We start from the raw sequence: 8,195 nt of genomic DNA, 5'->3' as shown, positions 1-8,195 counted from the left end.
TCAGGAGGCTGAGGCAGGAGGATCGCTTGAGCCCAGGAGTTGGAGGTTGCTGTGAGCTAGGCTGACACCACGGCACTTACTCTAGCCTGGCTAGAGTGAGAGGCTGTCTCAGAAAAACAACAACAACAAAACCCTTGTTTTGCTCGGTCCAGCCTTAGTGAGGGCAATGGCTGCAAGTCATTTATAGCCAAGAAAGTGAAAACATAGTAAATAAAACAGCAAAGTTGTCTCCTAGGGACAAGATCTGTTCCCGCTCCCGCTGGAGCTGGCTCCCCCGGCAGTGGAGACCGCCACCTCGGTCCCAGCTCAGGAAGCCCGCCTTGCCCCCGCGTGCCTTTGTAGAGTGTGACTTCGTGAAAGCAAGAGAGCCATGCTAATAAGGAAGGGAGACGCTGCGGGGTGCAAACGACTCATCTCTGTTGCCTTCCTGTTAAAGTGTCGTGCCTATGTGTTAAAAATCAAAACCAGGCCCTGCCGGCTTCTGGGTGGGTCTCTAAAGCTTTCTCAAGAAGACGGCAGATTCGAGACTCAGCCAAGCGCCCCCAAATCCTGCAGCTGTTACGATGACAACGTGACACCGTTGCAGCCTCAGCACAGACCAGACGTGGAAGTGGGTCCTTCACGAGGCTCCTCCAGGCCTGTCCTTCCCGGGCTCCGGCTGGCCCAGGCCCACAGTTCCGGGCGGCAGTTGGTGGCTCCGCCCTGCATGGCCGGCACGTCAGACTCAGCACGTGCAAAGCTGAATGCGTCAGTTTTCCCACGAAAGGAGATCTTGTTTGGACACTCCCGGCCCCTCTCTCTCTCTCGGTTACCCAGATGCAAAAGGCAGAAGCAGCCCTGGCCACCGTTCATCCCCTTTGTACCCCGAGGTGAGCCAACTGTCAGATCCCATAGAGCTAGATCAGATCTCTTCCCTCCTTTTCCGTTCACCTTGAGTTTGCACCTGTTCAAGCTCCCTGCTGTTCTGCTGGGCCACTGCAGTGCTCACCTGCAGTTTCCTGATCTCTAATAACGGCCGCTTCCGATCCGTCCTTCCAAACTGTGCCCACATATCTCTCTCAGGGCCCACCCCCACCTTCAACGGCTAGCACTTCGCCCGGCACGCGGTGGGTATTCAGCTAACATTTTCTGGATGGATGGATGGATGGATGGATGGATGGACGGACGGACGGACGGACAGATAGATGGATGGACAATGTATTTATTCATCATTTAACACTGGCCTGACCTCGAGCTGGGTAGCAAAGACAAAGCAGGAAACAAAGCTCCTTCTGACAAAACACTCCCCTGCTCACTAGCCAGTTAATATAAATGGGCTATTCTAGCATTCCAGCCCTTCTAACACCTCACCTTTAGCCAAGGGTTTCTAACCTCGGCACTAGTGACATTTTGAGCCAGACAACTGCAGCGCTGTGCATTGCAGCGTGTTGAGCAAACATGACTGGCGTGTGCACACTTCATGCTAGTAGCACATGCGTCCATCCCAGTTGTGACAAGCATAAATACCTCCAGACACTGTCCCCATGGGGTGAAATAAAAAAAAATCCCCAGTTGAGAACTACCCGTCTATGGCTGGGTTCAATTTATACCTGCTGTCCCGGGGAAATTATTAATAGCATTCTCCTTTCACTTTCACATGTGCCCCAGTTTGGAAGACAAACTATATGGTTTCCCTACTTGCGTCTCCTGAGACAGCAAAACTTTGCTCTGTTCTCACGCAGATTCAGAGGAAAGAGAGTCGTAGGAGGCTCTCAGCTTCCAAGCAGCACGTTTCTACGGTGAATAGATCTGCTCTTTAAAGAATCTAATTCTCTCTTCTTCCTTCAGCATATGCAGTTCTGGGGAGGAAGACCGGCCAGACTGTTCTGCAGGGGAAATGTGAAGGGCATAAGCTCTCCTCCTCGCCGCAAAAAAAAGATTCACCTGAATGTTGATCGCTTTCCTCAAAAGTTGTATGTTGCATACATACTCTTCCATGTCATGCTAACCCCAGATGCCTGAAAAAAAAAGTTCAAAGCACTCAAGTCCAGCCACCCCACATCTTTTCTGGCCATGAAACAATTTTGTTCCACACAGGAATGCAAAGGGCTCATGCTGTACTCATGAAATGCCAAGGCCCCTGGGTGAGAAGTTCAGAAGGTTTGGAACTGATCTGCAGTTAGACCAGCGTGGTGGTTCTCAAGCTTTGCTGTGTTTTCGGGAGCCCCGGAGCTGCCTGCTGAGCCTCACTCTCAGAGGGTCAGATTCAGGAGGTCTGGGGTGAGTGGGGCCCCCATAATTTGCATTTCCAAGTTCCCAGGTGATGCTGATGTTGCTGGTCCAAGAATCTAGAAGGCGCCAGCTGCTCCCTACCTATTCCGTCAGACTGCAGCATATATCATTTGGGCTGAGAAGGAGGGAGGAAGGTCAGGGAGAATTCACCGGACTGCTTGCTCGGGTGTTTGTTTTTCAGAAAAGAGCTCCACTTCCGCCCATGCTGGAACAGGCAGACCTCACTCCCTGCCGTTCTCCCCTTTGCAGAGGAAAGCTCTTCTCTGGGCTCCGGCTCCATTCTTTCCGGCACTCTCTTTCAGTTCATCGGCTGCTAGTCAGCACCCTCAATCATTCTCCAACCCCCACAAGACAGGCGGCTGTTTTAGAAGCAAAACCAACCAGAAAATCCGAGAGATTCCAGAAGCATCTCCTATTTTGGGAAGTGCTTTCCTTTTTTTCTTTGACTCTGGTCTCTTTCATTGGAAGGAAGCCCTCATGGGCGTGGTCCATCCCGGGTGCATCTTTTCAGCCTCCTATAGACACAGGAGTTGTGTAGGGGACGTCCCTGGGTCAGATTGGCCGAGACCCAAAGTCAGCAGAACGGGAGCCCGTTGCTTGCTCCCACAATTAGCAGGACGTGACCTGTTGACCAGCAGAGAGAACGGTTCCTCCAGACAAAAGGCCAAGGACCTGTGGTTTGCATGCGTGCCAAGGTTGTCTGCTGTCCTGCACACAGGACCAGACGTTAAAGGACGGCGATGTGTGCGTCCCCCCTTCTCACGAGCTGTCTCTTTGCATGCAAGCCGAGGCATCTTGTTATCCACACGCGGCAGGAGACATTGAAACACAGGATGCAAACATCTTCCTCTCTCGTGCTATGCAAGCAAGCCAGGCGTCTGGATACGCACAAATGGTATCAGGAGTCAAAGGGCATCTCTGGTGCTACATCTAGAGGGACAGGAGCTATTGACCCATGGGAAGCCACATATCAAAAAGTAGCTGAGAAAAATAGCTGCGGGACACTTGCCAAATTGAACAGTATAAAAATAAAACGACCGGTGCTTTGAGCGCTGCAGCCTTGCACCGTCTTTTGTGCCTGTGTGTTTTTTGTGTCTTTCTGTGCGTCCATCCCCCGTCCCGCAGCTGGGCCTGACAGAGGTGCATCTGGTTTATTCCTTCGCATCTGTTCCAAGTCGTGAGGAGGAGGATGCCATGCTCCAACACCGACAACCAAGTCGGACTTGCTCCCAGGGAGCAACAACTCAGACAATGATTTAGAACAGGGGTCCTCAGACTTTGTAAACAGGAGGCCAGTCCACTGTCCCTCAGACCGTTGGAGAGTGCGCACTGTGGGCCCAGGATGAGTCGGCTGCTAAGCAGGACAAGCAGTGGCGGCAAAAACACCTGGCAGGCCAGATAAATGTCCTCGGCAGGCTGCGTGTGGCCTGTGGGCTGTAGTTTGAGGACACCTGATTTAGGATGTTTCCTTTCTTCTGTCATTGTCACCGAGGCCCAGGGAAGAGCAATCTGCATTCCCTTTGACCTCAGAGACAACCGCTGGAAGTGTCAGCTGTCCCCCCTTGACTACCCTTCACTGTTGACTGTTAAGTTTCTGCCTCCCAGGGGGCAGGGGGACATGGTCCCAGTGGCCTTCTCATCCCCACCTGGGTACGTGGGAGGGGTGTGGCCAGGGCATCCTCGCCGGAGTCGTGAAGACCCTTGTCAGAAACCAGGGCTCTTCCCAGGGGGTCTATCATCTTTGTTTAGGGAACAAGGAAAATGCCCTGCGATTTGCAATCCCTCCTGTGCAGTGACAGGGAAGCCTTTAAAATAGCTGCTTATATTTTTGTGATATTAGGAGCAGCCAGGTGGCTTTGCTTGCTTTCAACTTTTAGGTAAATAAAATTTGTCTTTTATTTTTTGTAATTAAAAAAAAATGTATTCCAGAGACAGTACTCATGACCCCACTTAAAATTTTTGGGGACCAACCAATGGTTTTGCAAGAGATGGGGACCGGTTTTGGAATTATTCTATTGTGGAAATATGGCTTTTAATGTGGATTTGTATGTCATTCATGGGTCACAGTCATATGGGTTCATATGTCATCCATGGGTCACAGTCATATGGGTTCATATGTCATCCATGGGTCACAGTCATATGGGTTCATATGTCATCCATGGGTCACAGTCATATGGGTTCATATGTCATCCATGGGTCATAGTCATATGAATTCATATGTCATCAATGGGTCATAGTCATATGGGTTCATATGTCATCCATGGGTCACAGTCATATGGGTTCATATGTCATCATGGGTCACAGTCATATGGGTTCATATGTCATCATGGGTCATAGTCATATGGGTTCATATGTCATCCATGGGTCACAGTCATATGGGTTCATATGTCATCATGGGTCACAGTCATATGGGTTCATATGTCATCATGGGTCACAGTCATATGGGTTCATATGTCATCATGGGTCATAGTCATATGGGTTCATATGTCATCCATGGGTCATAGTCATATGGGTTCATATGTCATCCATGGGTCACAGTCATATGGATTCATATGTCATCCATGGGTCACAGTCATATGGGTTCATATGTCATCAATGGGTCATAGTCATATGGGTTCATATGTCATCCATAGGTCATAGTCATGTGGGTTCATATGTCATCCATGGGTCACAGTCATATGGGTTCATATGTCATCCATGGGTCATAGTCATATGGGTTCATATGTCATCAATGGGTCATAGTCATATGGGTTCATATGTCATCCATGGGTCACAGTCATGTGGGTTCATATGTCATCCATGGGTCATAGTCATATGGGTTCATATGTCATCCATGGGTCACAGTCATGTCGGTTCATATGTCATCAATGGGTCATAGTCATGTGGGTTCATATGTCATCCATGGGTCACAGTCATATGGGTTCCTATGTCATCCATAGGTCATAGTCATATGGGTTCATATGTCATCCATGGGTCAGAGTCATATGGGTTCCTATGTCATCCATGGGTCATAGTCATATGGGTTCCTATGTCATCCGTGGGTCACAGTCATGTGAACTTACACATTCATGGGTCCCAGTCATATCGATTAATATGGCATCCGTATGTCAGCTATGGGTCACATTATTTCTTAAGATATCAGAGGTTCTCCCAAGCACCATGCCCTTAGGATCAGAAATAACTCCTCTGTTGGTGAAAATGCTTTTAGTTCGAGAATTGTATGGATGCCAAGTTGCAGAGATTCTGTACTTTAATACAGAGAAACAGAAAGAAAACCGAAAGGATGGGCATGCAAACACACATGGGTCTATCAGATGGAGATTCCTGGTAAGTACACTGATAGTGGCTCACAGGCCTAATCTCTGCTCAGGTGATAAAGGAACTCGATGAGTGGCATGTCTTTGGCTTTTCATGAAATCGTAAACACCAAGTCCTATTTTATTTATTTATTTATTGGAGACAGAGTCTCACTTTGTTGCCCAGGCTAGAGTGAGTGCCATGGCGTCAGCCTCGCTCACAGCAGCCTCCAACTCCTGGGCGCAAGTGATCCTCCTGCCTCAGCCTCCCGAGTAGCTGGGACTACAGGCATGCACCACCTTGCCCGACTGATTTTTTCTATATATATATTAGTTGGCCAATTAATTTGTTTCTATTTATAGTACAGACAGGGTCTCGCTCTTGCTAGGGCTGGCTTCAAACTCCTGACCTCGAGCAATCCGCCTGCCTTGGCCTCCCAGAGTGCTATAATGCTAAAGAGATTGTTGTTTGCTGAACAGCAATGTGAACTGCATGAGGCTTGAAATCACCCAGCATGGAGTTTTGATGTCTGATAAGCAACATTATTTAATAGCAACATTATTTGCTATTAAAAATAGCAAAATTATTTAAAACAACCTGGATTTATAGAGAAGTATCTGACTGCAGGGATTCCCCACAGGGGCAGAGTGGTACCCAGGGAGCAGGGGACATCACCCTGTGGCAGGAGTCTGGGTGGCGCTTCCCACAAAGGAAACACACGTCCCGCTGTTAGTCAGCCTGGGGCACAAACACAGGCTCCAAGAAGGAAGGACTGCAGGGCACCCCCACCCCTGGGGGCAGGCCGGCCCCTGCCACAGGGCCCCAGAGGTGAAGGAGGCGGAGAAGAAAATGACCGGTAGGGAACGTCTCATCCCATTAAGGGCTGAGAGCAGTGACATGATATGTAAAATCCAGCTTGGAGGCTCACTTCCCTGTGTTCGTAGCAGACACTGTTGGTTGTTGGGCTGCTGTCTATTCCCCCTTCTGACAGTGCTAAAAGACGTCCAATTTTACCAAGGTAGCTACCATTATCCATGCGTTCAACTTCTTCTTGGGAACTAATCCCACCCTTGGCCACGTTGTCTAAGGCATTGATAGGAATGGGTAGGTGGCACAATTCTGGCCACTGATGTGCTCAGTGGGGAAAACTAAGAAGGGGAAAGACTACATAGTAGGAAAACTAACTAGGGGAAAACTAAGTAGTGGGAAAACTAAGTAGTGGGAAAACTAGGTAATGGGGAAAACTAGTAGCTAAGTGGGGAAACTGAGTCTGTGAAGCAGTTCCTTGTCCATCAAACGACACACACTGGAGGAAACTGGAACCTTCCTTCTCCAGGTCTGGATGGGCTGACCATGCTACTATATTGAATTTTGTGACCACGAAGGGTGCTAGCTTTGAGCCAGAAGCCAATCCAGGGAGATGGAAGAGTAGAAAGGAAGAATGATACTATAGTCTTGAGGATGACATTTATGTGGATGGGGGGACCATTCCTTATCTCGAAAGAGGAACCATCCGACCTGTGAGCTTCTAACTGCTTGAGCTTTTTGAATCAGGATTTCTATAGTGCGCAGCCAAAAACATTCTGCTTAACCTGTTCAGAATTGTCATGCATTCATGTTTTCCCTAAGCCATCCAAAAAAAAAAAAAAAACAAAGTTTGTGAGAAATGACAGTCTAGCGTTGACAGGGCCTTTGGAAAATTAAGCAGGGGACCGATGACCCCAGGGGCGACATGGCCTTCGGGAAGAGCCTTAGGGACAGGAAGATGCGGTCACACACAGCAAGAGGTGACGGGCAAGGAGGCCCAGCCAGTGACCCACTGCTTACAGTGACGAGTGACAGCAGAGACGGACTTGTGGGACGTGTAAACTAGCCCAGGGGTCTCCGGAAATGCAGTGGAGGGGAATGCATGGAAGACGCGGATCGTGTTCCGACACGCAGGACAGGGGCTTAGGCTGCGACCCTCAGAGAGCGTAGGACAAGGGCAGCCTTTGGCGGCATTAGGACAACACTGGCAATGAGCAACGCTGCAGGGTCTCCTGCTGAGGAAATGAGATTCCTACGTGACTTTTTACGTCTCTCTGTAGATTTCCTATAAAAATACCAGCCATCAGAATGACAAACTCAAAGTGGCAGATTCGGGCAAATGGAAAGGGCGTCTCTCTCTGCTCTTCCAACAAGCTGGACAGCCACGGCGTGCTGAGCTTCTGACTGGGGAGGAAGAGAATGCCAAGCTCTCACTCAGACCTGGGGACAGTGGTAAAAGATACAGTAGGATGGTCAAAAACATGGTTTTCTCCTTAAGTGCTCACTTTCAACTCTTTCTTGGAGAGTGGACATAGAGGCAAATCTTATAAGGAATAAGCAGTTACATTTTAGATTAAGAGTTATACTGTTATTGGAAAAACCTACCTCATTTAAGTGCAGCCATGAATATTTTCTGACTTTTAAAAATATTATAATGAGCCCCGGGCATGGTGGCTCACGTCTGTCATCCTAGCACTCTGGGAGGCTGAGGCAGGAGGATTGCTTGAGGTCAGGAGTTCGAGACCAGCCTGAATAAGAGCGAGACCCTATCTCTACTATAAATAGAAAGAAATTAATTGGCCAACTAAAAAATATATATA

The 8,195-nt window shown here is 48.8% G+C and overlaps 1 long non-coding RNA gene across 1 annotated transcript; it reads left to right on the top strand.

Annotated features, from left to right (window-relative positions):
• Positions 1 to 662: 662 nt before the first annotated feature.
• On the top strand, positions 663 to 2,633 carry LOC105856207 (uncharacterized). Its single transcript, XR_001147015.2, has 2 exons — positions 663 to 869; positions 1,828 to 2,633. It is a non-coding gene; the product is annotated as an uncharacterized LOC105856207 (long non-coding RNA).
• The last annotated feature ends 5,562 nt before the right edge of the window (positions 2,634 to 8,195 follow it).

The sequence above is a fragment of the Microcebus murinus genome, chromosome 30 (assembly GCF_040939455.1).
Source record: "Microcebus murinus isolate Inina chromosome 30, M.murinus_Inina_mat1.0, whole genome shotgun sequence".
Lineage (NCBI taxonomy): Eukaryota > Metazoa > Chordata > Mammalia > Primates > Cheirogaleidae > Microcebus > Microcebus murinus.
This window is presented reverse-complemented; position numbering and strand designations above follow the sequence as displayed.